We start from the raw sequence: 14,207 nt of genomic DNA on the forward strand, positions 1-14,207 counted from the left end.
CATATTACATCTCTTGTAAAATCTGCTTCTAAGAGATTGGGTGTGCTAAGCTGACTCCGCTCTTTCTTTACCCCTGCACAATTGTTGACTCTATACAGGGGTTTTATCCGCCCCTGTGTGGAGTACAACTCTCATGTGTGGGGAGGCTCCCCACATACAGCCCTTCTCAATAGGGTGGAGTCAAAGGCTTTTCATCTCATTGGGGCGATTCCACATTAGTTTTCATTTGTTTGCTTCCTCCCCAACCACACTTATAACTACATTTTTTCCCAATAAGTTCAGTATCCACTTTCACTACCTCTGTCAAATGGTTAGATAATTAAGATTGTTACATAGTTTAGTCACCAAAATCATCATATAATTCAGTCATAAGTCATTTACACAGTTCAGTTTCTTTCGTTTGGGTGCTTGCAAACCACTACAAACAACTGTGGAATTGGCCCATTAACTCTCCTCCTCTTACTGACTCCCTTCAACCTCTGTCTCTTCGCCGCACTGTTGCATCTTTATCTCTCTTCTATCGCTACTTTAATAGTCACTGCTCCTCTGAACTGTCTGCTTGCATTCCTCCACCTCTACGACGGGCGCGTAGCACCCGACTGGCAGCAAACTCTCATCCCTTTTCTGTCCAACTCTCTAATGCAAGAGTTAACCGTTACTCCCAGTCTTTCATTTATGCAACAGGTCAGCTCTGGAACTGTCTCCCTCTGTCTGTATTTCCTGCTGCTTATGATCTCCAGTCTTTCAAACGCAGTGTGTCCAGGCATCTCAAAATGATCGGATCTTGAATTTGGCTCTCTATTGTATTTTGTTTTTCTCTTTGAGGGAACTGTTACTGCGGGCTCATGGCCTTTGGTTCCTTCTTCCTCACATAAAGATATATATATATATATATATATATATATATATATATATATATATATATATATATATATATATATATATATATATATATATATATTATTGTAATATTGTTACGGAACAGAGAGAGATAATGAACACTTCAAGTGAGAATATTAAAATCACTACTGTCCCGCAAAGTTCCAAGTTCAAAACAAAAGACTTAGGTAAAATTACAAGTTAAAGTTTAATGCTCAAACTAACAACTAAACATTCAGGACTCATAAGGATAATGTAATGGCAAAAAACAGGTTAAATATATGGTTAACTGCAATAGCCTCTATTAACACGAAATTAGCAAGAGTAAATTTATCTAAGTCAGTCCTGATAAAATGAGAAAACCGGATAATGCTCAGTTAATGCAAGATATATTATTACAGATACAAAATATTATTAATAATGGCTGACATCAAAAATTCCACATGAATTAAACAAAAACCTCACCAGGCCTACAAATTAACACCTTAGCCCATACAGTACGAGAAAAATGGTAACAACACATATACTCAAATTATACAGCAGCTAGATGGTTGGAGACTTCCAGAGCACTCACAAAGATAATACACTATACAGGGGAGGACAGAGATGTGAACCAAATGAGGGGTAGATCTAACTGGCAATTAATGCAGAGACTGAGCTCATTATATAGGGGCCAGCAGAGCTTGATTCAACTTGTAAGAAGGACGCGCAAATGAAGCCATAGGGGCCAAAGAGTTGACACTCCTGCTCTGAACAACAGAAAGAACGACTTACTCTACTATAAGGGGAGAAGGGGGGAGTGAGGTAGAACACCCAAGCCTGGTCACTATGGAAGCCACGAGGCGAATCGTGATCAAACATGCAGCATACTGTACGTTAGAATTATACAAAGGATGATGAAATCATAGGCTATGTAACACCTCCCCACAAAGAAAAAGAAATTTACAAAGGAAATTTCTTATTACTCTAAAACAATCTGTCTAAAGTCTAGATAAGCAATCTGCAATAACATTTTCTTTCCCCTTGACGTGTTGTATGTCTAATGAATACTCCTGAAGAAGCAGACTCCATCTTGTCAATCTCTGATTTTTATCTTTAACCCTTCACGTTCCGAGGTTTTCCGCACCTATGACATCCCCCAGTCTCGAGCCTTTTTGGAAAAAAAATTTTTTTGCTAAAACTTCCGCTTAGGTCGAGAAACGAAGGAAAATCACAAAGAAAGTGGTTCCTGCGGTCTAGAAGTGGTCCGTACAGGTGCGGTTCCCCCCGGCAGGTGTGGTGTTCTGTAATGGGCAGGATATGCGTTTACGTTTTCTATGGTAAGGAATAATGGGAGAAACAACACACAACACCTCTATATTTATTGAATTTGAACTAATAAACAATAACAGTAACAATATAATGGATTTCAGACACATATATATGAAAAATAAGCATTGTACCATCGCGCGAGCATAGCGAGTTTGGTCCAAGTCGTAACATGCTATATGCTAACTGTCTGGTATGAGTCAACCTATCATTTTTTCTACATGTATACTTCTGTTTCAATGACATTTTACCAGTTACAACTGTCTGTAAGTGTTTTCAGATGTTTTCATTCATTATGATGACATGCAGCATAAGTATAGCGCACATCAGCTTAGTAAGCGCACTCGCTATGACTCGTATTTCAACATACCGAATTGTTTTATCACTTTCCAATTATTTTCCCCTTTACATAGAACCTTTCCTCCACCACTGTAAAGGTTTTCAATTATTTTCATTCATTACGAGGGCATTTAGCGATATGCTAGCGCATATTCGCGTAGCAACCACGATCTCAAACACTCGTGTTTCATCATCTACTTTATTCACTTCAGTTATAATTTCCCACTTACATTACACACGTTTACACCCCTATAATGCACTGTACATACTTACTGCCATTATTTATTCAAGTGAGCGTGAGAATATCGCATGAAAATACCCTCGCAAGGAATGTTTCGACCAACATAATACTGACACACTTATATACTAATTCTTCACATATATTACACACTTTACCACTTGCTGACTATTATTTTCACTAATACGTGCCTTATTCATTCAACTGAGCGTCAGGAAATCGCATCTCTATACACACGCTATGAATATTTGACTTAGAATATATATCAGCACTTACAATAATTTGAACTTATATTATACCCGTAAGAATTTCCAGTAATAATAATTATATAATTACGGGCCGTATTTATTGCACTGAGCGACAAAATATCGCATCATAAAACCCTCGCTATGTAAGTTTGAACTTAGGGCAGATTTATATACTTACATACAATGTTTTCACTTATGTTCTACCCGTATGCACTTTATACTAATATTTGGAGATCAACATGACTGATAATTTCACTGAGCGTCTGTCTGTCGCATTTACCACATAATTTCTGCGTCCTTTCGCATTCACACCATACTAAAATTGCATCAACGTGTGATATTCACTAAAACATGGGTGAATACAGAGACCCACGTCACACTGCACGCACTCAGAGAGGGTGTCCTTCCTCTGTGTCGTGAGTCTCACCTGGGAATTACTGCACACGTGACACCTGCGTTGGGGCCTAGGTCTGTTTGGCTTTGGAGGGATAGGAGTGGGGAAATGGCGGCCGGATATTCTCAGGGGAGTTTGGGCAATAGGGGCAGTGCGGGTGCGATGTTGGGGCCTTTCAACAGCATACTTTGCAAAGATTTCTCTTATGAGCTCCCTCACAAACCCTTCAAATGTTTCCTGAACTCCTGTTGTCATTGCGTGAAGGTGGTGGCAATTCAGAGCAGTGATATCTAGCAAGTGAAAGAATAGTTTTTCATACCACTTCATCGTGGTCCTGGCACACTCTACCGTCGATATCATGGAGTCTGACTGGTCCACGAGGCGCATGTTTATATTGTAATCCATGACACACTCAGGTTTCCAAACACGACGCCTGTTCTCGCTACGGTAATCTACGGAATCAGTACGGTGCATCAAGGGGCGGTGAACCGTGGACAAGAGGCTTACTTCTCTGTTGTGGTTCCACATTGTTGCAAGGATGTTGTTGGCTTTGAAGAAGACAACCTCATTCTTTGCAAGTTTTCGCCCTACCTTGGCCATGTGATGCCGGTTCAACAGACTCCCGTTTCATGCGTGTGAAGATAACGAGCGAGAAGAGGGCTAGTGTACCAATTGTCGAGGTAGAGAACGTGACCACGATGAAGGTAGTCTTCTATCATCGTCTTTACCACTGCTCCCGACAGTCCAATACTTCGATCTTCTATTATGTCTGTCTGTGCACCGGTGTACAAGACTATGTCTTGCACGTATCCAGTCCTACAGTCGCACATAACAAAGATCTTGAACCCAAAACGGTGCCTTTTGCTGGGTATATACTGTCTGAATGAAATATTGCCTCTCCACAACACGAGACTCTCTTCTATGACGGGGTCTCTATAGGGATAGAATGAGGAACGAAAGGTTTGCCTGAGGTGATCAAAGACCAACCTAATTCGCCTCATTTTATCAGTGCTGTTTGCATTTGCAGGGTCATGAGCATCATAGAAATGGAGGTGACTTAGAATTTGTTGAAACCAATTACGGCTCATCACTTGACCAATATTGGGGTAAACATAACCGGGTCTTTAGTCCAGTAAGCAGGAATTCTATTCTTTCTTATAATACCCATCAAAAGGACCAGGGCAAAAAATAAGAACATTTCTGGAAGGGAGACAGGGCAATCATAGATGATAGAATGCCTACTCCTTGTTCCCAATCTTTCACTCTTTAGGCGCTGGGCGCTTGCAAACAGGTTGGTTTGGTATACAATCTGATCAACAAATGCATCACTTAAAAACAGGTGGAAAAAATCCAACCTGGTGGAATTACTGTGAATTCCTGGAGCAATGCAGCTAGATCGCCCCTGCTCAATGAAGGGGTGAATGAGGGGAGAAAAATCACTCCCATCCTTCCAATCCCACGACACAAATCCCTCGTCCCCATCATCCCCATCACCGCCTTCGTCTGGGTGGGGAGGAGATCCTGGTTGGGGAGGTGGGGGAGAAGGAGTGCGGAGAGCTTCCCCACTGTCACTCCTCTTCCCTCTGCCTTTACCCTTTCCCTTTCCCTTACCCTTACGGCCTTGAGAAACATTAGGGGGCTGTGGGGATGAACTAGGGGAATATTGGGGAGCAGAAGACGTGCTGGGGAGTGGTTCCTCCCCACCTTCCCCCTCCATGACAACACAACGTGCTTTCTCACGCACCCTAGCTCGACCACTTGTTAGGGGATATTGGGGAGCATAAGACATGCTGGGGAGTGGTTCCTCCCCACCTTCCCCCTCCATTACAACACCACGTGCTCTCTCACGCACCCTAGCTCGACCACGTGTTAGGGGGATATTGGGGAGCAATAGACGTGCTTTGGAGTGGTTCCTCCCCACCTTCCCCCTCCCTCACAACCCCATGTGATAAGGAACGCACCCGCACTGGCCCACGTGATCCACTACTCCGCCTCACACTACGTAGGGAGAGCAATGACTCACTCACGTCACTCTCACTTTCCCTAATCCTCCCTGGACTTTCCCTTTCACTCCCCACTCCCTCCACTTGACTTCCTAACTTCCCAAACAAAATGCTAGGCCCATACCTGCTCATACGACGTGGTGTGCGCTCTGGGCCACGATGTGTTATTACCTCACGTCCATACCACGTGGCAGCACGTCCCACGGCTCCGTCATCGTCCTCATCCTCGTACTCATACTCGAATTCTGGTTTCAAATCACGCTGGGGATAGGGATAGGATATCGCACGTGCCTTCTTTGCCTGCTGCCCCTCTCTAGCAGCACAGTAAGTCATGTACTGCCGCTTCCTGGGAGACGGAACTTCCTCGTCACTCCTGGTGGTTTCTTCCTCCTCTGGCTGCACATAATCCTTGTCCATATCCTCGTCATCCAGTGGGGAATCACTGTCACTAGTAAAGGTGTCCAGGGTGACTTGAATTTCGCTGTCTGAGAGACCTCTCTTAGCCATGTCTGAGCAGGACCGTGGCTACCAGGTGAGTGGACGGTGGGCTAGCGTGGGTCGCGCGGGGTCGCCGAGTGTCCCTGCCTGGTGGCAGGTAGGGGAAGGTCATGCGAGGGTACGTACCGCAAATCAAGCGCGAATTTTGAAAATTGTCGAAATTATGCACATTGCAATTGCACGACGTACCGGTACGTCGCCGGGACTGGCAAATGCAAATCGTTGCAACATACCCATACGTCGACGGGACGGGGCGGGTTAAACTTACTAAGGAATTTCAGTGGGTTATGATCGGTATAAATGACTATGGGGTCAAAACAAGAACACAAATAAAATGAAAAATGCTGTAAACCCAAAATCAAGGCCAAAAGCTCTTTCTCAATAGTTGAATAGTTCTTTTGATGTGGAGTGAACTTCTTACTGTAATAAGATACAGGGTGTTCAATACCCTGATCATCCTCTTGCAGCAAAACAGCCCCAGCTCCTGTACCACTTGCATCAACAGCCATCTTAAAAGGCTTAGCAAAATTTGGGGTAGCAAGCACTGGCTGACTTAATAGGATAGCTTTAAGTTTAGTGAAAGAGGATTCACAGTTATCGGTCCAGACAAATTTAACTCCCTTTTTCAGTAGGTCTGTAAGTGGTGATACAAGAATTGAAAAGTTAAGAACAAATCTCCTGTAATAACCTACAGTTCCCAAAAATCTTTGTAGCTCTTTCCAACTTTTAGGTCTGGGAAGATCACTTATAACCTAAACCTTAGCTCCTGGTGGTGCAACATGTCCATCACCAATTACGTACCCGAGGTACTGAACTTTAGCTTGACCAAACTCACACTTTGATAAATTAGCTACAAGATTAGTCTGAACCAAACGCTCAAGAAATTTACTGACATGGCATAGGTGATCTTTCCAGTTGTCACTGAAGATTAATACATCATCAATATAAACAACACACCCTGCCAAACCCTCTGTTACAACATTCATGAGCTTCTGAAAAGTGGCTGGTGCATTCTTCATACCATATGGCATTACAGAACATGCAAAAGTCTTTCCTAGTGTTACAAAACATGAGATCTCCCTAGCACGTTCAGTCATAGGTACTTGCCAGTATCCCTTTAACAAATCAAACTTACTTATGTACCTAGCCTTTCCGATCTCGTCTATGCAATCTTCCACGCGAGGGAGAGGGTAAGTGTCTGTTTTGGTTATCTGATTAACACGTCTGTAGTCGATGCAAAGCCGCTGTGACCCACGTAGCTTAGGGACTAGAGTGACAGGAGAACTCCACTCGCTCTGACAGGGCTCGATCATCTTGTGGTCCAACAGGTAGCCAAGCTCCTTCTGGATGAGAGGAACTTTCACTGGGTTCACACGGTAAGGAGGCAGTTTAATTGGCTTTGCGTCTCCAACATCGACATCATGCATCAACACAGTGGTTTTTCCTGGAGTGGCACAAAACACTTGCGGGTACTCCTGCAGTAATGCCAAAAACTCCTGCCTTTCCTCGGGAGCTAGATGAGAAAGCTTAGTCTGGAGATCATTCATGATATCAGGATTCTTCCCCAAACTATCACTCAGGCTCATGCTGCATGGGAGAACTTCACTTGCAGACTCAGGTGGAACAGCTACAGTGCAGACTGGGTTACTTTTGTCCTGCCGGTGATATAACTTTAGCATGTTCATGTGACAAACTTGCTTGTTCTTTCTACGATCTGGTGTGGCGATGACATAGTTGACATCACTGAGTTTCTTCTCCACAAAATAAGGACGACTAAACTTGGCTTCCTCATGCACTGGTAGCAGAATCAAAACCTGATCTCCTGGCTGAAAGTGGCGTAACCTGGACTTCTTATCATACCAAGTCTTCATCTTCTCCTGAGCAGCTCCTAAATTCTCTCTCGCCAGCTGTAAAGGAGTGGACAGCCGTTCTTTGAACTTCGTCACATACTCCAGCAGGTTGACGTCATCTTCCTCCGACAGCCAGCATTCCTTGAGTAGTTTAAGGGGTCCTCTTACTTCATGGCCAAACAGTAGTTCAAAGGGTGAGAAGCCCAGTGATTCATTTGGAGATTCTCTTGCGGCAAATACAACGAATGGAAGACCTTTATCCCAGTCTTTCTGATCTTCCAAACAGTATTTCCTGAGCATCGACTTCAGTGTTTGATGATATCTCCCCAACGCTCCTTGGGTCTAGGGATGGTAAGCTGAAGACATGATCTGGGTGATGCCTAACTCTTTCAGAGACTGCTTGAAAACATTTGACATGAAATTACTTCCCCGGTCTGACTGTACCTCCTTGGGTAGACCAAACTTGGTGAAGAACCCTAGCATTTCCTTAACCACGTTCTTTGCTGAGATATTTCTAAGTGGAATGGCTTCAGGATAACGAGTAGCCATATCAATCAGAGTCAACACATAAGAAAATCCTGAAGAAGTCTTAGGAAGAGGGCCCACAATATCCACCAACACACGGGTGAAAGGCGCCCCAAAAGGAGGACTGGGAACTAGAGGTGCAACCTTTTCGGTCTAATTACACTTCCCCACAACTTGACAGGTGTGACAAGACTTACAATACCAGGAAACATCTCTGAAGATACCTGGTCAGTAGAAGTGTTTCAAAATTCGTGCCACAGTCTTCCTCACTCCAAGGTGTCCTGCCAAACTGGAATCATGAGCCACTCTAATGATATCCTGCCTACAAACACGAGGGATGACAACTTGATGTACAACCTCCCATTCACAGTCGGCTGATGCTGTGTCTCTACTTTCTCATAAGTACTCCTGACTTTATATAATAACAAGTAGAAGCACCAGCTGACTCTTCCTCACTGCAAGCAGAGTTAGATAGACCTTTCAACTCAGGGTCAGCAACCTGCAACTCAACCAACTCTTGACGAGACAAATTATCAACACTACGGGGTACTGCCTCATCTGGTGAGTGGTCCAAATTAGCAAGAAAAGTGTCAGCTAGGATAACATCATCATCATCATTATCCTCTAAGTCACCAGTAACTTTAGACTTAGCCCTAGTGACAGTACATGCAGAGAACACATCAGAGACATCACAATCCCGGGTCGCAGTCACTGGCTCACTAGACAACTGAGGAGCTGGACACACTTGACTTCCACCAATATCATTTCCAAGTAAGAAAGTTACACCTGACATTGGGAGTGTCTCAACCAACCCAACCATAACGGAACCATTAACAAAACCAGACTCTAAATTCACTCTGCACATAGGGACAGAGAAGTAATTATTCCCTACACCTTGTAAGATTACAGTTTCATCAGAGGAATTAACACTAGAGCCTAGAACACTGGTCACCATAAGGGATTGGCAAGCACCTGTATCACGATATATTTTATCTGATTTCCTGTCATTATTGTCCAGAGGACTGACAAAACCATCAGACAGGAAATTAGCACATGAACTCTTGAGAGTGTCACCCACGTTACTGCTCAAAAGAGGAGCTTCATCATGAGAATTTAATTTACCCCTCAAAGCAGGTTCAATTAACTCAGTTAAAGAATTCTGAGAACTCTCAAGGGTGGACACTAGACCAATTGACTGAATATTTAAAGACTCCTTTTTGTTCACATCACGCTGTCTCCTGAAACATTTCTCCATAGTAAGACCAAGCTTAGTACAAAAAGTACATTTACTTTTCGGAAATCTAAAGGTGAAGCTGGTATTTACTTCCTGAGAAACATCATCTTTATTCTCTTTCCTGTTACCTGTATTCTGAGTAGAGGCAACGTACTTACTCTCAGCTTTCCTTTTTTCTTTAGAATATCTCTTGTGAGTGAGAACATATTCATAAGCTAAAACTGCAGCATCAGACAAATTATCTATTCTTTTCTCATCAAGATATAGGCTTACATCTTTATTAATACACCTTTTGAAGTCCTCCAGCAAAATCATCTGCTTAAATTTATCAAAATCAGAATCTACATTCTTAGAATTTAACCACTGCTCTAACAGATCTTCTTTGATTTTTGCATACTCAACATGGGATTGCTTATCTTGCTTATAAGGTGTCCTAAATTTTACTCTATAGGCTTCAGGAACAAGCTCATAGGCCTTAAGAATCAAGCTCTTAACTACATCATAATTATCAGATTGATCCTGAGGCAAAGATGCATAAGTTACTTGAGCTTTACCGGTGAGAACAGTCTGAAGGAGTACTGGCCAATACTTTTTGGGCCAATTAAAACCTGTAGCTACCCTTTCAAACAACTGAAAATACTTTGTTAAATCAGATTCATTAAAAGGAGGGACAAGTTTAACGTTTTTAGCCACATCAAAATCATCAGAGCTAGATGATCCAGTTCCACCTTGTTTCATGCGATACTCATGGTCTGCCTGAATCCTAGCAAGTTCAATTTGTGCCTCCTGAATACGAGCCTGAGACTCAGCCTGTGCCTGTGCCTCGTGAATATGAGCCTGAGACTCAGCCTGTGCCTGTGCCTCCTGAATACGAGCCTGAAACTCAGCCTCCTTAGCACGTGCCTGAAAATCAGCTTTCTTAGCACGAGCCTCCTGCAGGGCTAGCCGTAACTTAGGTATTTCAATCTGCGTTTGCTCATCTGGAGAAGTTACATTAAACAAGCTTTTATTAATCATGTCAATAATTTGATCTTTAGACTGATGAGAGCGAACAGCAATTCCCAATTGTTGAGCAACAAGCTTAAGTTCATTCTTTGGTCTGTTTTCTACATCACATACTGTTTGCACATTTGACAAAAAATCTTTGGCTTCATCAAGAGTAGTAATAGTAGAAATCATGAATAAATCACAGTCACAAAATATCAAGCAATATCCTCATGATAATATCTGAATATCCTGATAAGAGGTCGCCAAATTTATGTTACGGAACAGAGAGAGATAATGAACACTTCAAGTGAGAATACTAAAATTACTACTGTCCCGTAAAGTTCCAGGTTCAAAACAAAAGAGATAGGTAAAATTACAAGTTAAAGTTTAATGCTCAAACTAACAACTAAACATTCAGGACTCATAAGGATAATGTAATGGCAAAAAACAGGTTAAATATATGGTTAACTGCAATTGCCTCTATTAACACGAAATTAGCAAGAGTAAATTTATCTAAGTCAGCCCTGATAAAATGAGAAAACCGGATGATGCTCAGTTAATGCAACATATATTATTACAGATACAAAATATTATTAATAATGGCTGACATAAAAAATTCCACATGAATTACAAAACCCTCACCAGGCCTACGAATTAACACCTTAGCCCATACAGTACGAGAAAAATGGTAACAACACTTATACTCAAATTAAACAGTAGCTAGATGGTTGGAGACTTCCAGCGCACTCACAAAGATAATACACTATACAGGGGAGGACAGAGATGTGAACCAAATGAGGAGTAGATCTATGTGGCAATTAATGCAGAGACTGAGCTCATTATATAGGGGCCAGCAGAGCTTGATTCAAGTTGTAAGAAGGACGCGCAAATGAAGCCATAGGGGCCAAAGAGTTGACACTCCTGCTCTGAACAACAGAAAGAACGACTTACTCTACTATAAGGGGAGAAGGGGGGAGTGAAGTAGAACACGCAAGTCTGGTCACTATGGAAGCCACGAGGCGAATCGTGATCAAACATGCAGCATACTGTACGTTAGAATTATACAAAGGATGATGAAATCATAGGCTATGTAACAATATATATATATATATATATATATATATATATAGATAGATAGATAGATAGATATAGATAGATAGATATATATATATATATATATATATATATATATATATATATATATATTATAGATAGATAGATAGATATATATATATGGTTTTCCTCACATTAAATAAGACAGTGTTATTTTCTTCCCATTCAGTGATCTTATATAAGTCTTGGTTTATGGAGAGTGCTGTACTGAGTTACAAATTGGAGATATTAAACTTTGTGAATGAGTGTTTAAGTGTGAAGGAACTGTGAAGTGCTGAGTCATCTGCATATCAGTGAATGAAATTATGGATGATAGATAAGGAATCATTAATATGTTTTAGGAAAAGGGCTGGAGCCAAGACAGACCCTTGTTGCATGCCGGCAATCGAGTGGATATTGAAATATATATCTATTTTTATCTTTCTTTTGCTGGAATGTGAGGAAATTGGTTTAACAATATATGACAGGCCGTAGGAAGGGAGTCTGGATAGCAGGGAACGGTGCCATTCTCTGTTAAAATCTCTGGGACTATCAAGGGCTAATACATGAGTTTCTCCATGTTGGTCAATTGACAGATGGATGGTATGAGTTAAGAGATTGTGTATATCAACAGCGGATCTTTCATCGCGAAAACCATAGTGTCTGTCACTAATTAAATTGTTGGATTCAAGACGCATAATAATGCGATTGTTTAATACAGCCTCAAATACTTTACCAAGAGATGTGTCAGATATTGGTCTGTATGTAGATGGGTCATAGGAACTTCCTTTCTTTGGAACTGGGTGGATATTGGCTACTTTCCAAAAATCAGGAATTGAAAAAGTACTTATGCATATTAAGAATAATTTGGCTAGAACAGGAGCAGGTTCTGGGGAACACATTTTCATAACGATTGGAGGAATTCCATCTGGACCTGGAGGTTTGTTGGATGGTAAAGTGTCTAGGATGAATTTTCGTATCTAGTTTGTATCTTAGTGGAGTAATTTCGGGAGAGTCAATTTCTAGTGCAAGAATGTTCTGACTGGCTTCCTCTTAAGGTAGATTTTCTTGCATACGCACTAGCAAGAATGTTCGCTTTTTCACAAGGGTCATTATTTTGTAGTGTTTCCACCTGAAGATTTTATTGAATAAATGCGTGATGACTTAAAGTTACAACTGAAAGAATTAAGAGTTGACCACAATATTCTATTGTCATTAGGATTATTTAATAGTTTGGATGCTTGGTTGTGAAGAAAGTTTGATTTAGCGAAATTTATTACTGTTGTTGCATATTCCCTCGCAATTTTTAATTGACTGGGGGATTCAGAAGTTTTTTATAAGTAAAATTCATATGCTTAGGATTTTTGGGTCGTTGCTCTGGCACAGTTGCAGTCAAACCATTTTGGGGAGTTGTCTTTTAGTAAATTGTTGACTGGGTGTGAACTATAAGTATTCCATACCAGCTTGTATTAAGTCATTAATGTGGGACTGGGTAGAACTGATGCCAGTGGAGAAGAAAGACTGCTATGGAATATCAGAGAATTTCTAATTCTATCCCAGTCTGCCCAATCAAATTTCCATCCGGTTACCGTGACAGGTTCAGAGCAGGGAGGTTTGGGGCAACTGACTAATGAGGCTTTGATGAGACTGTGGTCGGAAGATCCAAGTGGTGATGGTACTTCTGTTCTATATCAATCTGGGTTACTTGTCAGAAATAGGTCCTAGAGATAGGAACTACGGTCAGGATTATCAGGTATTCTGGTTGGTAGTTTTACCAATTGCTTGAGATTAAACGATTCTGCAAACAGCTCTCATTCTAGACCAGTATCATCAGTCCTGGCAGAATACAGTGACCATTGTACATTATGGACATTAAGATCACCCAAAATGGTATTTTCTGTGGTAACGGTGAGGTTAAGGTTGGTTAACTGTGTGGATCTGGAATCAAATGCGCTAGGTTCTGAAGAAGCACTGGGGTAGCGATAAACTAGACAGATATATCTGGTAATATTTATGTAATTTAGTTTTTGTAGTGAATAATCAAAGTTAGCTGAATTACAGTTCAAAATAGTGTCAGTTGCATATTCAGAGTTGATTTAACAACAGGTGCCACCCTTGTTTCGGAAGTTTGTGAGGAGATGGTAACCAGGAAAACTAAATGGGGATACGTAAATAGAGGGAGAAATTTGGGTTTCTGCGAGGAATAGGGGTAAAGGGGATACAGACTGGAGGAAAAAGTGAACAGAATTCAGATTGATAAAAGACCATGGATGATAGTAAAATATAAGGCCGAACCCTCACTTTCCCCCTGATGAGCATTAGTGTTTGCAATTACTGCTGTCGGCACAGTCGCTTGATTATGACCAGGAGGGCCCTGTGCCGCCACCTCTATTCAAGACGCCACCGAATGTACTGCCAATAATGCAGCGGTCATTGCTAACGGGGGATGGAAATAGGTGTGATGTCTAATGTGCATGTAGTGTAGTGTAGACAGTTGAAGGAAGAGGTTTATGAGAGTATGCTGGCCTACTCTCTGTGTTAATGAATACTGAAAATGTTCAGCAATGGGAGATAGTCAGAAACAGGTCCTGAGGGCTAGTGAAGCGGGAGCT

This window comes from Coenobita brevimanus, chromosome 52, assembly GCF_032717465.1.
Source record: "Coenobita brevimanus isolate Jiangsu-jjx chromosome 52, ASM3271746v2, whole genome shotgun sequence".
Lineage (NCBI taxonomy): Eukaryota > Metazoa > Arthropoda > Malacostraca > Decapoda > Coenobitidae > Coenobita > Coenobita brevimanus.